The sequence below is a fragment of the Mercenaria mercenaria genome, chromosome 1 (assembly GCF_021730395.1).
Source record: "Mercenaria mercenaria strain notata chromosome 1, MADL_Memer_1, whole genome shotgun sequence".
Taxonomy (NCBI): Eukaryota; Metazoa; Mollusca; class Bivalvia; order Venerida; family Veneridae; genus Mercenaria; species Mercenaria mercenaria.
This window is the reverse complement of record NC_069361.1, coordinates 103,283,987-103,302,500: the sequence shown is the minus strand read 5'-3', so window position 1 is coordinate 103,302,500 and position 18,514 is coordinate 103,283,987. Positions and strand designations below refer to the sequence as shown.

The window sequence follows — 18,514 nt, the reverse complement described above, 5'->3', positions numbered from 1 at the left end:
CAATTCTGGCTTAATTAAAGAAATAAATGCCAAAATGTGTGTACACCAATGAAGTGAAATTCTATCCTAATAGAGAATAGTATAACCGTTTTCGAGTGGGGAATGGAGTCAGTTTCAGTGTCGCCCAACCTGTGCCCAAACCAAGAAAAAATCCCTGAAATTATGACTTCATTCTATAAGTGACTGAGGAATAACTGAAATGAATTCTCTAAATATTAACCACGAACTCCCATTAAAACATTTCTCAGTTCTTTACCATTAAATGTATAATACACTGTATAATACATACTCTCATTCTTGATCATGTATTATACATGATGTCTCTTGTGATTCAATTTCAAAAGCTATATATATTGCCGGCATATATCAAAAGAAATTTTCCGACTGTTTCTTGTAAAATTGGTGTTAGTTTCAGTTATTTTGTCAGAGAATGTGTCAGTTTCTTGTTTTCATAGTGTTTACAAGACAGGAAAATTAGTATTTGCGGACAAGATTTAGGTAAGTTACTTTTAAGAGATCAAAAGAAACTTTTTAAGTTAATTATTGTAAATTGTGGAATTTATTGAGACACTTTAAATACAAACATTATTGCAGACCAGTCGTTTTCACCACTTGTATCAGGTTAGTTAAAATCGAGTCACAAAATGTAATAACGTGATTGAGAACGTTACTCCCATTTAGTTCAGTCAATTTTATGTACGTCATGTTATGTCGTGTATTGAGAGTCAGGAAAGTCAAGCGGCTACCTTTTTGCTTAACCAATGCTGTTTCTTCGGGTACAGCTTGAAATCTAGTACGAAGTCAGTCAAGAAAGTTATTGCAAATTTTATGCACTGTTACACAGCAAAAAGGAATGAAAGTACCGGAAAATGCTGATATTCTAAAGTATTAATTTTCATTTTTCTAAAAGGCAAGGGTAAAGGGCATACACACTTAATTTCATTTATGCCAAGATCATGATTTTCATTTGTTTTACAAAACTACTTCGCTCATCTATATTGGTCTGTCATAGGCCCGAAGTCATACTACATTTTACTTACCACAATGCATTTCTACCTGTCCAGTTAGTTAATGGTGGATTTTTTTTTACGTATCGCCGTCGTGTTTAGTAAAAGGATTTAATTACCACGGGCAATACCAATAACATGTAGAACCATCGCAATACAAGGTGTCCAATGATGTGCATGTCGATAAAAATGCAAACGAACAGACCGGAATATGCCCTAATTGCCGAAATCATGCAGTACATCTTTGTAGCTTCCAAAAATTGAAATATGTACTTATGTTTGTTTGCAGAATATAAGTAACTTGATGACGCTAAGACTGATAGTGAGTCTTGTCTTTTTCCTTCTCACCGTATTATACCAGTGTAAGTATTGAAAGCTTATAATACATTTCTTTTATCTTATAATGTATATATGGTCGAAATAACTTACAATGTTTCAATAGTTGTGTAAGTATCACAAGAATGTGACTGTTGAATATAGCTTCAATCTGTTAAAATTCAATCAGAATAAACAAATGCCGTTAATATTAAATACGAGGGGTTGTAGTGTAGTGGTAAGAATGTCGGCAACTCAGTCCGGATGATCTGGGTTCGAGCCCCAGTCGAACCCACTGAGGTCATCACATACCTTTTTATTTGACACCAGTACTGGATTTTCCAGCAAATGGAATCGAGAGTGATTGAAATTAGGTTCAACGGCACAATCACAATAAAGTGCGCACATATCCTAAAAATATGCCATTTTATGAAGTAGTAGGAAATGGAAATTATTTATAATTTTTTATACTCAATAATGTCTTATGCATCAGGGCACGTAGTTGGAAAAGCACAAATATATCCATAAAGTATCGAAATTTTGACTTATTTACACCTACTACAACAAGGGGCCGTTTCCTACTTACTAATGTCATCAAAAGGCACTGGAGTATTTTATTTTATCACAAATCATGGTAAAATTGATACTAGATTTTGTATATATATGAGATCAAATAAACACAGGTATGGAACAAAAGACGTGTTAAAGATAAAAATTGAACATATTTCATGTACCTGTACTTACGGAACAAACTAAAATAAAGTTACAATAACGTAAACTGTTTAAACACCATGTTCGAAGAAATTTATATGAACGATATGTTCATGTGTACATTTATAGGTCTGAAACTTTACTGTTCTGTCTTATGTTACAACATGATGCAAGTCCATGTCTGCCTATTTAAGTAACTTTGATATTTTGATCGATTAATGAAATGGCTATCTAAAACCTAACTTGAGAAGATCTCGTAAATAACTGTTTCTTAAGTTTTTTATGCATGTTGTTTTTGAACAACAATTTGTTTTTATTAATATTTATTATTATTTTGCTTTTATAAGAGTTACTAGTAACTGCAATTTATTGTGTATATTTCTTAGAAATGTATATATGATATTTATGCATTTATAATTACAGTTCTGTCTACAATATTCAGATTACATAATTTTTAATAAAACAAATTTATTTATTGTAATATTGATTAGGTAACAATTTTTAATGTGTATTTTATGCTACATGTCACCAAAATAAAATTTATGACATTTTAGGACGAAATGGTTAACATATTGAAAAAATCTGATTTTGTGGGGCCGTGTCCTGCACAAATTACTTTGAACCGCCTCATCAAAGCTATACAAAACCAGAAAGTTAAATGTTATGTACCATTTAATTATCATTCAAAGACATATTTACACCGGTAAAATATAAATACTCAAACTTCACTGGAAGTAGGAAATCTTCATGGGGGCCGTGTCCTACACGACTTTTGTGGACAGGTCAACTGCTGGTTTTAACACCAGATGTCTCAGTTATATGTTATATAGACCTTCAAAACCATTGGCATTCTTCAACGTCGGTTTGTTTGCTACTTTATAACACACTGCAAATTTTCATAAAGATTACATGTCAACCGATAGACACCACCATGTTAATGTCTTCATTGAGAGAACGTTTTGTATACGCATCACACAATATGCCTTAAGCGCTGTATTGTTTTATTCTGTTACTTCCCAGGTTTTTCCATATTCTGGTATTCCTTTGACAGTAACTGAATAACCAAAGACCAAAATTAGCATTGTTTTGATCAAGATTTACAATTTCGGCGTATTTGAATTTAAGGCATTTATAAAAAGTCCCTGCATAACATAAATTTTTGGCCATTTTTAGAGGTATAAACACATCATAAGATGCCTGAATGTTGACCGATTCACTCCTCGTTTGTTGTGCTGGTTAAGGAATTGCAGAAAGTTGTAACAAATCACAACAAAAGAAACCTTACTTCATACTGTTCATCAGAAATACCATATAACATGCTCAGCCACCAATGTGCGCACTTTATTGTGATCTTGCCGTTAAGCTTTCATAACAATCGAGGTAAAATGAATCAGTATAAACTAAATACTAAATATGTAATATGCTGTAAATTTTATATAACCGGACCGTAGGTATTAGTAGCTTTGTTGTCCGGAAATTCAATAGGGGAGTTTAATGAAGTTTTTCTACAACACTGACGAGAACATAAATTAGTGTCTCTGCGGCTAAAAATATTGAAAAAAATTGTCTGGTTCGCAATGGAAGATATATCATCAAATATTCAATATGTGTAATTAGCCTGACTCATTTGGCTTATCGGGATGACTTATTTTATGATCTGATATTTAAAGTTGTCATCCCTCTAACGGGACATCGACTGTCAAAAGTTATTACGCTGTCCTGAAACGTCCTATTATTTGGACTAATATGTAATATGCATAGTACCTGTTGGCTGAACTACGCGTTCTAGGTGATAAATGCGCGACAAAAATGGGCTAGTATATTTTCCCGTTGGTAACCATGGTTCTCATAGTATACCTAGAAGTCGGAAGTAGGGTGTAACATGTACAATGGCATTTTTCTGGTCTGGGGGCAGTGGTCTAAACAAAATAATTGGCCTACATCAAACAATTTATCATAATCTTTGTAATTATATTTCACAGTTGGTGACAACGACAGCATTTTATATTTTCTCCATTGACAATAGGCCTGTATTAGGAAGCCCCTACATGTCTATACATTGTATGTAGATATATCATCCATGTATACGTTAATCCTCTATTCTGAATTATTCAACATTTTGTTAAAAAGTTCGAAGTCTTTGCTATTTTTATCTCAACAGAGATTAAAATCAAATTTTAATAGTACGCAAAAAATACCTACAGCAACTCCAATACATACATATATTATATCATTCCTTTTCGAAAATTTGCAACGGAATGATAAAAGCATTATTGGCTAATACCTTTTTCGGCGACGCCGTCTAAATTCGTTTTCCTTACCTATGCCACGTGACTTCAGTTTGCAAATCAAACTACTTGATAACGTATTATAGATAATTTATCAAAATGGAAGATTTATGCTACTTATACTCTGCCTGATTGGACGAGAGTGTCAATTTCTTTCACTCTGTTGATTGTGCTACGCTGAGTGAAATGTAGACAAAGCGTTTATCCTAAACGACGCTGTTCACAGTTTTAAAGTTAACTTTGGTTCAGTATATTTAGCAAGAATATTGATATATCACAAAATGATAAGTAAGTTTAATAAATATGATAAAAAACTGTTCAAATACCAACATATATCAAATTAAAGAAAGAGCTGAATACGGTCTGCGTATCACATGAATAAGGGTGTGATAAGAGTCTTTTATGTAGAGAAGTGCTTTTTAAAAGATTTTCCTTGTTACAATTGTCGTCTTTATATGAAAAGGTTTCTTGCTTTTGTGACTTATTCAGATTGCATATTAAAATGAGTACTTGTTTGCTTTGATATATTTGTTATAAATTATTTCACTGTTTTATTATATATGAATATTTTTCTTTAGTATAGTATGCAAATACTGAACTCAGTTGAAATCTGTTTTATTATATATATGCTATATAATGACTGAATCTCATTACACTGAAATGAAGGTACGCTGCATACAGTTTATCTATGTGATATGACTACGGTCAAACTTTGCTCATGAAACAGAAGTATTGAAATAATTACAATTGTACGTTTTGCTTGACCTTCACTTTTTTATAGGTGTGACGTCATTGTCCAAAGATTCATGAATAGCGAATATGCTATTTGTTAAAGCGGGATCAGTTGGCCTATTTTAGAAATAAATAAAAATAATAAATAAAAAAATCCTTTAATTGATTTTTTCTCATGTATTCTAATCAAACTTGATTTGTAGCATCTTTATTAGGCCCGCAGCCAACTTTGTTCAGCTGGGACATTTGACCCCTTTTAGGGGCTGCTAGAGCTAAAACTAGAAATGCCTTTATACAGCGTCTCATGAACAGCTTGGTGGATCTTTGTCATACTTGGTCTGGAGCATCATTATAAGGTCCTCTTCCAAATTTATTTATATAGGAACTTGGGCCCTATTAGGGACCACTATAGCTAAAAGTAGATATGCCTTTCTTCGCATTAACCACTAAAATGTAATGGATTTTTATCAAACTCGATGTGTAACAATATCGTAAGGTCTCCTGCTATTTTGTTACAAATGGGGATAGGGACCAATTTAGTTAAAAATATAAACACGTTTAATGACCTCTTCTCATGAACCGCTTCATGAATCTTCATCAAACTACTGCTGTAATTATTCGTCTAAGGATAAACGAAACAAAATTGCAACCCTACGAAACATTTGCGAAAAATTAAAAGAGAACCATTTAAATTGTTAAAGTGCGGTGTTTAGTTTTGCAATTTGAAAAATGTTAGATGAAAGATGAATGTTAGATGAAAAATTCATAAACTTCTTTCCTTATTACAATTCGCCGACCATCATTTTTAAAGATATTTCTTGTTTCCTATATCTAGGTTATATCGTAGAATGCCGAGTCGGTTCTAGGGGCGGATCACGAAGAATGTCGAGTTCGTAAGTATTACATTATTATCATTCTTAATAAATATTACATAGGTAGCTATGTTTGTCTTGTGTGTAAAGCGTCCGCTTTCAGTGCTCCATGGTCGCGTCATACAAAAACGTGAAAAAAGTACTTGTAGCTTCCGCGCTTGGTGCTCAGCATTAACTGAAGAGTTCTAGGATAGGTCAGCCCGGTTAAAGTATAATTTGACTGGGTGGGGTACCATGTCACGTGTCTACGGCGTGATATTTCAGTGAGGCAACACTATAAAATTCAGCATTACATTTATATGACTGAAAAATTGTTGAAAATACGCTAAACCAAAACAAACACACACACATACACACACGCACGCACGAACGAACGAACGCACGCACGAGCGCGCACACATATTTTAAAAGAAAGTTTACAGTTAGTTTAAGCTTTGATCATGCAAGGTATACGCCGACATCCCCTCAATATCCTATCAACCTCCGCATAAAGCATTTTCTACATGGAAATTTCATAATTACATAGAACAAAACAATGACCTACGAGTTACACGATTCCGAAATGAAAAATACATTATATGTATCTAATATCATACATCTGACAGATTAGTAAAAGTTTTGGTTACCAAATACAAATGTAACAATAACTACAACAAAAAACAGGGAATAGTTTATAGACTCCTCTTCGTGGCAATCACGTTATAACGGTCTGTGAACCGTTATCATTATATTTATCACTTTCACGTTGATTTAAAAATAATAATAACAATAATACTGTGATATTTTCGTATTTCTCTATTTTAAGATCGACGTCCAGCGACGGAAAACGTACTGGTATAGTAGTTCCTGCATTTATAGGAGGCGTCATTGTGATTATACTCGTAGTATTTTTGTTGAAATACTATTTCTGTTCTTCGAAAAGAAAGACATCAGAAGTTTCAGTAACGTCTAATAACGTACCAATGCAGAAATCATAAGCAGACGGACTCGTGTCTATCAAAATACCTCTAAGGTTTTCTTCGACAGCTCCAGAACCTTTGTTTACTTTGTCAATATGTTATTAATAAATGTATTTAAAACTAAACCTCAGAATGAATTTAGAAAATTCCGAATCAGGATTATTTTGTATTAATAATTGTTCATACTGTAACCACTGACACCAGACCAGAAAGACAATGCCACTGTACATGTTATACCTTAGCCCTAGGTATACTATAAAACCTTGGCCATGAACGGGAAACTATTCTTATCCATTTCAATAGCTTATTTCTCACTTAAAAGGCGCTGTTCAGTAAATGGGTACTATGCATATTGAACAAGGGGTAGTTTATCTTCCATCGTGCACTAGTCACTTTGTCTCAATATTTCAAATCGCAGAGTCAATCCTTCGTCAACGTTACAGAAAAAACAACGACGTTGAAACGATAAACTTTCCTAATGAACTTCCGGTCTGAACGACACAGCTGTGCAGACATGTTAGGCGAAACAAAAACAAGCAAAAACAGAATGTGTAATATTTACGGTTATAAAATAAATCTCAAAATGAGGAATGAAAGTTATCTCAAAAATGACTCTGAAATTGAAATCATATGGTTATACACATTTGTGTTGTTTATTAAAATTCACACTGAACATTTTTGTTGCATATTCACATTCTGGCGTACACGTGTAGTTAAACGGCGATTGACATACATTTCCACATAAGCTAATGAGAATGATGTTGTAATCTAGACCGGATGTTCATTAAGGAAGTTCGTCTAACGTTTATGAAAGTATAAACAACGCAGAGTGTCTCTGCTATAACAAATATTGAAGCAATGTGACTGGTGCACGATGGAAGATAAATAACCACTTGTTCAATATGCCATAGAACCCATTTACCGAACTGTGAGTTTTAGGTAAGAAATGCGCGCTTGAAATTGGTTAGTATATTTCCCCTTTCATGACCATGGTTCTTATAGAATACCAAGGAGTAAGCTTTAACATGCACAGTGGTTTTTTCTTTCTGATCTGGTGCCAGTGACTGTAACCATAAAAGTGTGTTTCTAAAACGCGTGTGCATATAAGACATACCGCAAAAATCTTGACTTAGACAACTAGATTGGCTGGCTGAGAGCAACGCTTTGTGGTCAGAAAAGACCAATACACCCACCGTCTAAAAGTATTCCAACTTAGAGGATGTTTGTTTGTTTCAAGTGTTATATTATACACTTATCAAATGACAATGGCGGGTCAGAAGTGGTTATTAACACGACTAAACCTATAATGCATAAGTGCCAGTATAGGTTCAGGAGATCTAGTCTGGGCGTGGAGTGCCATATATCGGCATAAGCGTGCCTATACAAAATGTTTCAGAATTTTTGTGTAGGAATGGAATGGTAGTCAGTGAATCCGGCTAATGCGGAAGTGGTACCATTGAGCATTTAGCCAGATACAAGAAGGCGGCCAATATGGCGACCAAACGAATAAAAACATATATTGTTAAAATTTCTATATATCGCATCTTTGTATTTTATACATATGACTTGAACACAATTAAATCAATATGAGAATATTGATGTATTGTGGCTTCTGCTCATGCAATTGGAAATATTGCCAACAATAACGAAAATTAACATTGTATCAATGTAACATACGGTTTGAGAAATGATATTATGAATTTATAATTATAACAATATTATTGATAGTCATTAGCGATAGTCAAGTTATTATAACAAACACACACTATTAAAGACAACTTCAGTGTCTGTTCCTACATTGTACGTTATTAAAATGATGTTTGTTATTTTCAATGTCATACATCGCTTTGTAATTAAGCTTTCCCTATTTTTAAATATATCGGCACATTCATACATTTCTTATGCAATATAAAAAACCCAAATAAAGTATACATTGGCTATACTAGTAATTAGAATTGATATATCACTCATCGTTTTATTTTAAACGGTAAATGAAATACATGGTTGGGTGATTCGATATGGGTTGACACCCGATTGCAGAACTTATGTAATAAAAAACGCTTAAGGTATACCATGAAAGAAACGATGACTAGTTAACTGAAATGTTTTTCAACTGGTCAGTCAATGAGATATTTCATATCTACAATTCTTCTTTTCGGAACAGGTCCGTGATCACCTGAATGTTATTACATGTTTTAAAAATTTCGACTTTTTCTTTAACACTTTCTTAGCAAATCTCACCAAATGTCTCTCAATACTTTCATGTCGATTCATTTCATCAATTCATTCCGAAATTACCGTTAATACATGCAGCTTCGTATATTCTTTAGATTATTTTGTTAAAAAATGACGATTAAACGTGTCATTTCTTCATGGGGTAGGGGTAAAATATCGTCAAATATTGAAAAATTAAAGTCGGTGACCCCTAATTATTTATGTCTACTAGACGTACACACACTGTGAAACAACATACCAAAATTTTACGTTTTTTTATCGAGTCGATTTTTTATAAACTGAATTTTAAGGCAAAATTTGTAACAAAACTTGATGTGAGTTTTTCCGTTCTGACGTCACAATATCGTCTCTGACGTCCTATGCGTAAATCTTAATTCGTTGAATTTTATACCATTAAGTAGCATTTTCTGAATACAAAGTGACAATTGTTTTGTATTTTTCATTGATATGACATTCAGAGCACAGGAAAGGAAAAAAGCCGAAAGCACCCGGAACTGGGTGTTGCACGAAAAGTGACGTCAGGGGCCATGTTTGTGACACAATAGCAAAAATCACGAACAATATGGCGATAAAGTAAAACAGGAGCTCAGTCGCATATATCTTTGAATTTTATACAGTATAATTTTCAGGACGAAATTCGGCAAAAAAATTTGGGGCGCATTCCACCTTAAATATATTTGGTATTTTGAACTGAAATAACTCTTAAAATCCCTAACATTATAAAATACAAGAGGAAAACCTAAAACTTACGTTATGTTATCTTACGTTGGCAATTTTCGCAAAGCAAATGCTAGGCTTTGGCAGATGTATACAGGCCATAACGCCTCTTGATAGGAAAACAAATAGATAAATGTTTCCTCGACGACGATCTGATTCAAGATGCAATCATCTTTGATTAAGTGCAAAAACCAAACTCTAATCAGAAAACGCTATGGAGGAGTCATCTTCCGTTTCATCCAGCGATTCCGTAAATAAAAATCTGGTTGTGATTGCTTATACATTACGTTAGGTTTCACGTACGTAATCAAAGCTCATTTACCATCCAGCTGGCTTACGGAAGGTCGGTGGTTCTACCCAGGTGCCCGATCGTGATGAGATAATGCACAGAGTGGCACCTGGCATCTTCCTCCACCATCAAAGCTGGAAGTCGCTATATGACATATAATTGTGTCGGTGTGAAGTTAAACTCAACAAAAACAAAAAAGCTCATTTATCTCTTTAGTAGTTGTTCTCAAACGATCAAAAGATCATGTCGTTTCGAAAAAGAGTGAAAAAATCACTGACCGAATAAAGCAAAAAGTATTTTTTCCTAGATTTTGCTCATATTTTTTCATGAAGGTATCCCCAAGCCTATTTTACTCTAGTAAAAAATGTTAATTATATGAAAGGCAAACACAATGCACTGGAAAATACATTTTTAGAAAGAGAAATGATCGTTGAAGCCAACAATGCAATTTATGCTTTTCATTGAAATGGAAATATATCAGTGAAATAAAGTTAATATTTTCACTCTTTCAAAGTCGAAACCTTAACCACTAATAGATAGAGAAAAGTGGACTTCACAGGTCGCTCAACACGACAAAAACGAAAATGTTGCAGGCTCGGTTTGATTGAGCCTGTTCAAGCTTCATATGCCCGTTCTCAAACGGAGCTTGTATCGAGACAATTTAGCTAATCAAATAACAAGAATTATGCCTGGGCTCTGTTGAGCCATGCTTCAACAAACAGAACAATCAAACTGAGTAAATATTACGCAATTTTTTACATGTTTTGGCTAAGAAAATCCACTAGGAGTGAGAAGTTTAAGATTCACAAAATTAATATACCTTTAGGATTTAGGGCAAATGTTTCAAGCAATAATATCAAGAAGAACATCCTTTTGAAAGCATATAATGCAACCAAGCAAAATTATAGCACACTCGTTTGGCTGTGTTTATGAGAGATCCTGAAATGTCCGTTTAGCACCAGATTGAGCGGAGTTCTATAGTACATGTACATATAAATGATATTCAGTGTCAGTATCAGCTGGAGTAATGTTTTAATGTAAAAAAATGTTTTATGCAATACATGAGATTTATAGGAGACCAAATTTAAGTAGGACGTTTTTTCCAAATGTGCTTTACATACATGCAGGCATACATACATACATACATACATGCATGCATTCATACATACAGTCAGACAGACTGACTAACACAGCTGTCCTAGTGCGCAAAATTCATCATTTACTAGTATCTGACCAAAGGGATAGAACGTGAAAAAGTCCCCTGAGGAGAGAGAGAGAAATTTTAGATACTGTCACGTACGGTTAACTTAGCCTGACTCTTTGTAAATAAATATCCTGGTTCTTTTAGCTGTTTGGCGTAAAGCACCGATACAAGAGCAGTCTTCTTTTCTCGGAAGAAGATTTACTGACCTCTTCGTTTGATGAGGGATGCTCTAGAGAATCTGGAGAAATTTCCACTGGTTTGACCAGTATTAGTAAATATATGGATCTTGACATTAAAAGTCTGTATTCTAAATCATTTGATATTTATTTCATTACTTATATGTGAATGTTTTCAATCAATGTAATTGTATTTGCCTTTGTTTTTTGTTTGACTTAACGTAACGCGGACACATCTATAGATCATATAGTGACTTTTCCAGCTTTTGATTGCGGAGGAAGACCCCAGATGTCTTTGGTGATTATTTCATCAAGGGCAGGTACCTGGGAAGAACCAACGACTTTCTGTAAGCAAGCTAGATGACTTCCTCTCTTTAAAAATTAACCACTCGGCAACGGAGTCCCCGAATGTAATTGTATGTATGTTATGTTTAAAAGTTATCCGGATTTGTAACGAGGCTGACAAGATCTAAAAACCGATCTTCTACGACAATCCAGCACCGATTGATGCAAAGTTCAGACAATTGGCAAAGGAATAAATAAAACATAACAAATAAAGCTGAACCACAAAGAAACCTTCAACAAAACAAATCATCCGGCACAGTGTGCGTGCTATGTTACATTTCACAGGAATCATACTTCAAATCATCCCCCACTTGCAAGCATATAACATACAGAGTATTAGATTTATCTATGAATATAATTGCAAAGCAATACAAAGGACACCACAAGAATATAGAAGATATGTTTATTTCTTTGTATAAAATCAAACTATTTTTCACCATGTGGCACCAGCCACGTGTAAATTCGGTGATTATGAATGTAAGAGAGTATAATCTTTGCATTCAAAACAAAGAAGAGAGTATAATCTTTGCATTCAAAACAAAGAGTCCTTTCAATGGTTCCCACAGTAGAAGAAAAGAAGTGCATGCAATATTAAGTCCCCTCTGGAAGGCAACTAATTTTCTCTACCGCAGTATTAAATTTGTCAATGATGTACATGTATAAACAATATTGTACTATATATACAAAAGTTAAAAATTTTCACATAAAAATATACAGTTTTTGATTGCTTATAACATCTATAAATATATAAAAAGTATTTAATTTAAATTTTGATATCAATTCATTTTGATATTGGTTGGAAAATATATGGAAGAAAACATTTAAGAAATCATTAAAGGGAAGTAATTCTGAAGAAAATACACAATTTTAACTGGGTTCATATGACACATGAGCTTATATTAAAATATTTTACAGACTGAACCGTAAAAGAAATCAAAGTTGACTTTTGACTTTCAATAGTGACCTTGACCTTTGAGTTAGAATCTGGGTATTTCACATGACAGTTTGTCTCATTATGGAGAACATTTGTGTAAAGTAGTATTAAAATCTTTTTAAGGATGACTGAGGTATGAACCAGAAAGGAAAAAAAAAATCTATTGCCCTTCGACCTCCGACTGTGACTTTAACCTTTGAGTTAGGGATAAGTGTTTTGCGTAAGACACGTTGCCTAATTATGGGGAAATTTTGTGCCAAGTAATATTAAAATCTCTTAGTGGATGACAGAGTTATTGACCATACAAGAAAAAAACCTATTGACCTTTGACCTCCATATGTGACCTTGATCTTTGAGCTAGGGGTCTTGGCGTTTCGCATGATATGTCGTCTTATTATCAGATATATTTGTGCACCGCGACAGAGTTATGGACCGGACACGAAACTGTGAAAGGAGGGACAGAGTGACGGAAAAACGGACAGACGGACAGAAAAGCGCAATTTTATAGTCCCTGAAACTGGATTCCAACTAGTAGGGGACAGAAAACCTCTACAGGATTCGAAAGCTTCGGTCGTTTTCGTTCTTTAAGACCCTATCGTAATACCGATCCGTCGACACGGGCCGGACCAAGTAATTACAATATAAAAAATTACGGCACAGCAATAGTGAAAGTTATTTATTAACTCGAAATTTGAAGTTAATAGTTGCGAATTTCGAAGTTACTAACTACCATACTATACGTAGAGATATGTGTCATGGCTAAGATTAGGTACGTTGTGTGTATTGTTTATTTATTGTTATCTACTTGTATAAGCTTATCATGATGTAATACTGATACCCCAAATGTCCTTTATTGTTCACACACATACTTACACTGAAATGACGTTATCCTGTTAATTTATTTTTAAATCACATGTGATGCATTTTATATTCTTCTTCTTGCCTTCTGGCTAAGGACCAGTGTAAATTCGATTGTTAGTATGTAAGTGTTTTTTTTTTTAGATAATTATTATATGGATGTGTTTAACAAGCAAAAATAGTGTGAAAAGTATTTTTGTAAAGATTGTGATTACTGTATGTTTTACAATCTCAATTTATATTTTATGATCACATATTTGGAATAATCTTATGTTTGTAGTATTACTATGTAACGAAAAAAAGCAAAGAGTTGTCTAGAGTTATGTAAAATTTGGAAAACTGCATATTCATATCTCAGGTAGGTCGTAGGTCTGAAATATAAAACATTTCACATATCACAAAGAGTCGTATTTCTTTCAAATCTACCAATCTAGGACGTCAGAAGCGTTTATGGTGACTTTGCTGTTAGTATCGCCGTCGTGTAAAGAATATTTTATGTCACAGGTAATACAGATAAAATGTGCTACATTGGCAATACACGTTTGTCAGTAAAAATGCAAATCAAACCATAAATATGCCCTAACTGCACATTCTTGTAGTTTCAAACAATTGCAGAATTATGCATTCTTGTTTGCAGAATGTAACATGAAGACCGGAAAACTGTTAGTGCTTCTTGCCTTTTTCGTTGTTACGGTTTTATACCACAGTAAGTATTATAAGCTTCTGACACATGTCTTATATCCTTTAATGTATGACATACAATATTTCTAAAAAAAACTTTTCTCAGTAGATGATTGTTGAATGACTGATAGCTGCTTTAAGCTTGTAAAATTATTGAGTTAATCTAAGTCAGAATGAACAGATGTCGTCAACAATAAATAAGAGGAGCGGTGGTATAGAGGTTCGGGTGTTGGCCGCTAAACCCGGACGTCGTTGGTTCAAGTGTCGCAACCATTCTCATACGACACCAATGAAGAGATTAGAATAAGGTTCAAGCTTTCATATGTAAGATGATGTACATTTCATTACTTAGTATATAACCATACAGTAGCTGTTATTAGGTCTGTTGTCTGAGAATACTTGGATACAATTAACATTTTATTTATCACTTTCTTTGTAATAACTAACGAACACAGCGTTTTATATTTTGCAATTTCTTGAATTTATATATTTTCCCATATCAATATGCTAATGCTAAACCACTATCAGTCCGTAAAGGTCTTCATATTGTATTTATATATACATGTTTTTTATATCATTGAAGTGCACTTGAATCATTAAACTTTATAAAAAAATCATTGTTTTTTTTTTATCTCTTCAGACTTTGAAAATCAAACAACAGAACCAAGATTTTAACAATATGCAAAAATAGCGATAACAATTTCTGTTATAAATACATTAGTTTTATAATTCCGTTCAAATTTGCAACGAAATAATAAAAGAAACAACACTCGAACATTTACAGTTGGATATCAGCGTATGAAAATTTTTTTATGCCACATTTTTATTGCCCCGTATCTAGGTTATGTCGTTGAATGCCGAGGCGGTGTTAAGGGCGGATCACATAAACAACGAGCATCACGTGCTAGAAAGTCTAGTTCGTAAGTACAAAATCATTATTATCCTTTATGAATACTACAGATGCAGATTAATTCATTTTTACATTGAAAAGAATGTAAACAGTTAGTTTAAGTAGTTTAATGTTTATACAAAGTATTCTGTTACATCTTCTCAAGCCACATGTATTTAAGGTTTTACACATTTTTACTTTTTTATTCAACTTCTGCTGAAAGGATTTTCTGATTGTTTTCAACATTTTTCAGCGTAGCTGTCTTAGACAACTTTTGACCTACTAAAAGAACCAATAAAAGCTGTAAATCTATCATTCTTCGACCTATAAAAAGACTGGGACCCGAATGAATACATGTATACTTTTAACTGGATAAAATTAAAATACTGTTTCGCAAAGTGTTTCTTAGATACAGTAGATACGTCTAATGACGTTTATCGGAGAAGCAAAAAATATTACTGTTGACAGGAGGTATTTATATACGTAATATTGCAGTTTTACCGGGATGATGATTGGTTTTTAATACACAAATCTTGGAATTCAAAGTTTGTGTAATTATTTATGTATATTATAGTTGACGGTCGTGGTGAGCTCGGCCATCTCCATAACTCTGTAATGTAGTTGCGAATTGATTTCCATCGCTTGATTAAACTAACAGTAATAAATGCTAGTGCTTGAAATGACTAAATCACAGAATGCCGCCTATTTTCTAGTATATCTACCGAAAATTGTCAGAAATGCAGTGTAGATTTAATATTGCAAAGGACTATTCGAACTCTTTTGTAAAAGGTTATAATTTTAACAAGAAGTAATGCATTTCTTATGTAAACTGACAAAAAGGCTGGAACCTGAAGATCCATAATTTTCATTACATGAAATCCCCACCAACGCCGAATATCTTTTTATAGAATATTTCTTGTTATGATTACACAGAACAATGAACTATGAGTTAGCAAATTCCGAAATAAAAACACATTACATGAAATCTACAATGGGTTCGTGCAAACAATATACAATGTATCTGATAGATTAGTAAAACTTTAATTACCAAAAAATCTTAAAGAAACATGCAATAATTTAAAGATTCTTCTTCGTAGCAGTCTCGTGAGAACGGCCTGTGTATTTTTATCATTTTATTTATCCTTATCATCTTTAGTTTTATAATAATAATAATAATAATAATAAAACTGTTTATTATTACGTTTCGTGATGTTTCCTTTCCATTTTTTTATTAGTTTTAGATCGACGCCGGACGACGGAAACGGGAAACTAATTGGCATAATCGTTGGTTCGGTGATAGGAGGCAGCATTATGATTACACTTGTAGTATTTTTGACATACTATTTCTGTTCTTCGAAAAGAAAGACATTACAAGTTTCAGCAACATCAAATGATGTACCAGTGGGGGAATTATAAGCAAACGAAATCGTGTTCATCAAAACAGTTTCAAAGGTTTCCTACAAACAGCTGTAGAACCTTTATTTTCTTAGTAAATATGTTAATTATGTATTTTAAAAGATCATTAAGAAAGCATTTGAAAAATTCTGAATTAGGATTATTTTCATGTTAATAATTGTTGATAATGTAATTATACAAATGTGTTTTAAAAACGTGTGTACCTAAAAGATATACTGCAAATACCTCTAGACATATACAAACTAGACCGCCTGAAAATGTTGCAAAGTGGTCTGAAAAGATATGGAAGTTTATTTTCAATATTCTATTCTGAGGCCAAATCATGGCCCATGAGGACATACACTACATGATATATGGCAAGACAGTATGCAACATATAGATCTACATACAATTGAAGTTGATGTGTGGAGAAGGTTGAAAATACATTACATATGAATATCCTTAATGCATAATAATATCAATGATTATCAACAAATATCTGAAAATATAAATACACCCACCGTTCGGAAGTGTTCCTACAATACGTTATGCCCCTTGACTTGAATGCATATTCTGCTAATTATATGAACAGAAAATAACAGCACAATTAAATATATACATTATTAAAAAGAGAAATCAACAATATATTTTGCTTTGATGATACGATGGTGTAGTCCGTTACAGTGTAGGGACAGCTTTTTACGGTTGAATGAAAGTTTTAATAAATAGCTTCTCCACTGAAGTCAAATATAAAACGAATTTGGCCTTTATGCTTAAAAGTACAATTTTACTTCAAAGACCAGCCTATTTGTGCATAGTCGGTAGATTTTTATTTTTACGGTTTCGTTTGAAAGATAAATATTTTTTCTTTTCGCTGAAACAGTTAAACCCATATTCAACAATATTTGCTAGAAATGCTAGTAAACTTAATGGTAACATACATTTTATATTTTGATGAAATACTTTTGATTCCCGGTAGTACTATTGGCAAATGTGTTCTTCTTCGCTATGACATTCTATGTGGATCGCTTCCAGGGACACCCTGTCATGATAGGTGTTGGTTGGCTGGGAGTGTGGATTTTTGTGCTGTTATCATGTTCCCAAAGCATAAAGGCTACTGGCTAATACGGAAATAATCTGTATTATGTATTTATAGATTATTTGCACAGGGTGCTGAACTATGCCGCATGTGAACGATTGCTAATTCTCTATGTCCTAGGGTAGCCTTGCACAAAAATTATGTTGGGAGACACAAAGTACATTTATTTTAACTGCGAAAACAATCAAATTAGTTTGGTTTACACAATAATTTATTTTAGCTCGATTGTAATGAAAGCTTTGAAACTTATTTGAATCACTCTTGAGCTCACTTCCTCTAAAGCAATACTGGTGTCATATGGCATGATCATAGCCCCAGTAGGGCTCCGAACATAAAACCTCAATGCGGGGCATTCGACACCATTACCAATAAACTACCGCTCCTCTATCTCATAAGGATCTTTTATGGAAACAATTAGAAAATTGATGCCTGAGCTTTGTTTAGACATGTGTCAACAAAACGAACAATACTGAAATAAAGTGAGTAAATGTTAAGCAATTATTGACATATGTGGCTAAGAAAGTCAACAAGCAGCGGGAGCCTAAAGATTAACAATTATGTGCGTGTCATGTCCGGCTAACTTAGCCTAGCGTTTTGTGAATACATCGCCTTGTTCTTTTACATTGCCTTGCTCGTGTAGAGCACCCCTTCAACCAATATTATTGTACGTTTAAGAGTTATTTGTAGTTATTCGGATTTATAACGAGGCTGATAAGATATAAATACCGAGCTTCTAATGTGATATTCCAGCGCCGTTTGATGCAGAGTTCAGACAATTGGAAAAGGAACAAAAAGAATAGAACAAGTA

At 33.5% G+C, this 18,514-nt stretch overlaps 1 long non-coding RNA gene across 2 annotated transcripts; it reads left to right on the top strand.

Moving 5' to 3' along the window:
• Positions 1–13,644: 13,644 nt before the first annotated feature.
• LOC123528310 (uncharacterized) lies at positions 13,645–18,200 on the top strand. Of its 2 annotated transcripts, none has more exons than XR_006681958.2 (4): positions 13,645–13,766; positions 14,280–14,348; positions 15,165–15,243; positions 16,448–18,200. It is a non-coding gene; the product is annotated as an uncharacterized LOC123528310 (long non-coding RNA). The 2 variants fall into 2 exon arrangements; XR_008366372.1 differs by lacking the exon at positions 13,645–13,766 and adding an exon at positions 13,874–14,000.
• Positions 18,201–18,514: the final 314 nt, after the last annotated feature.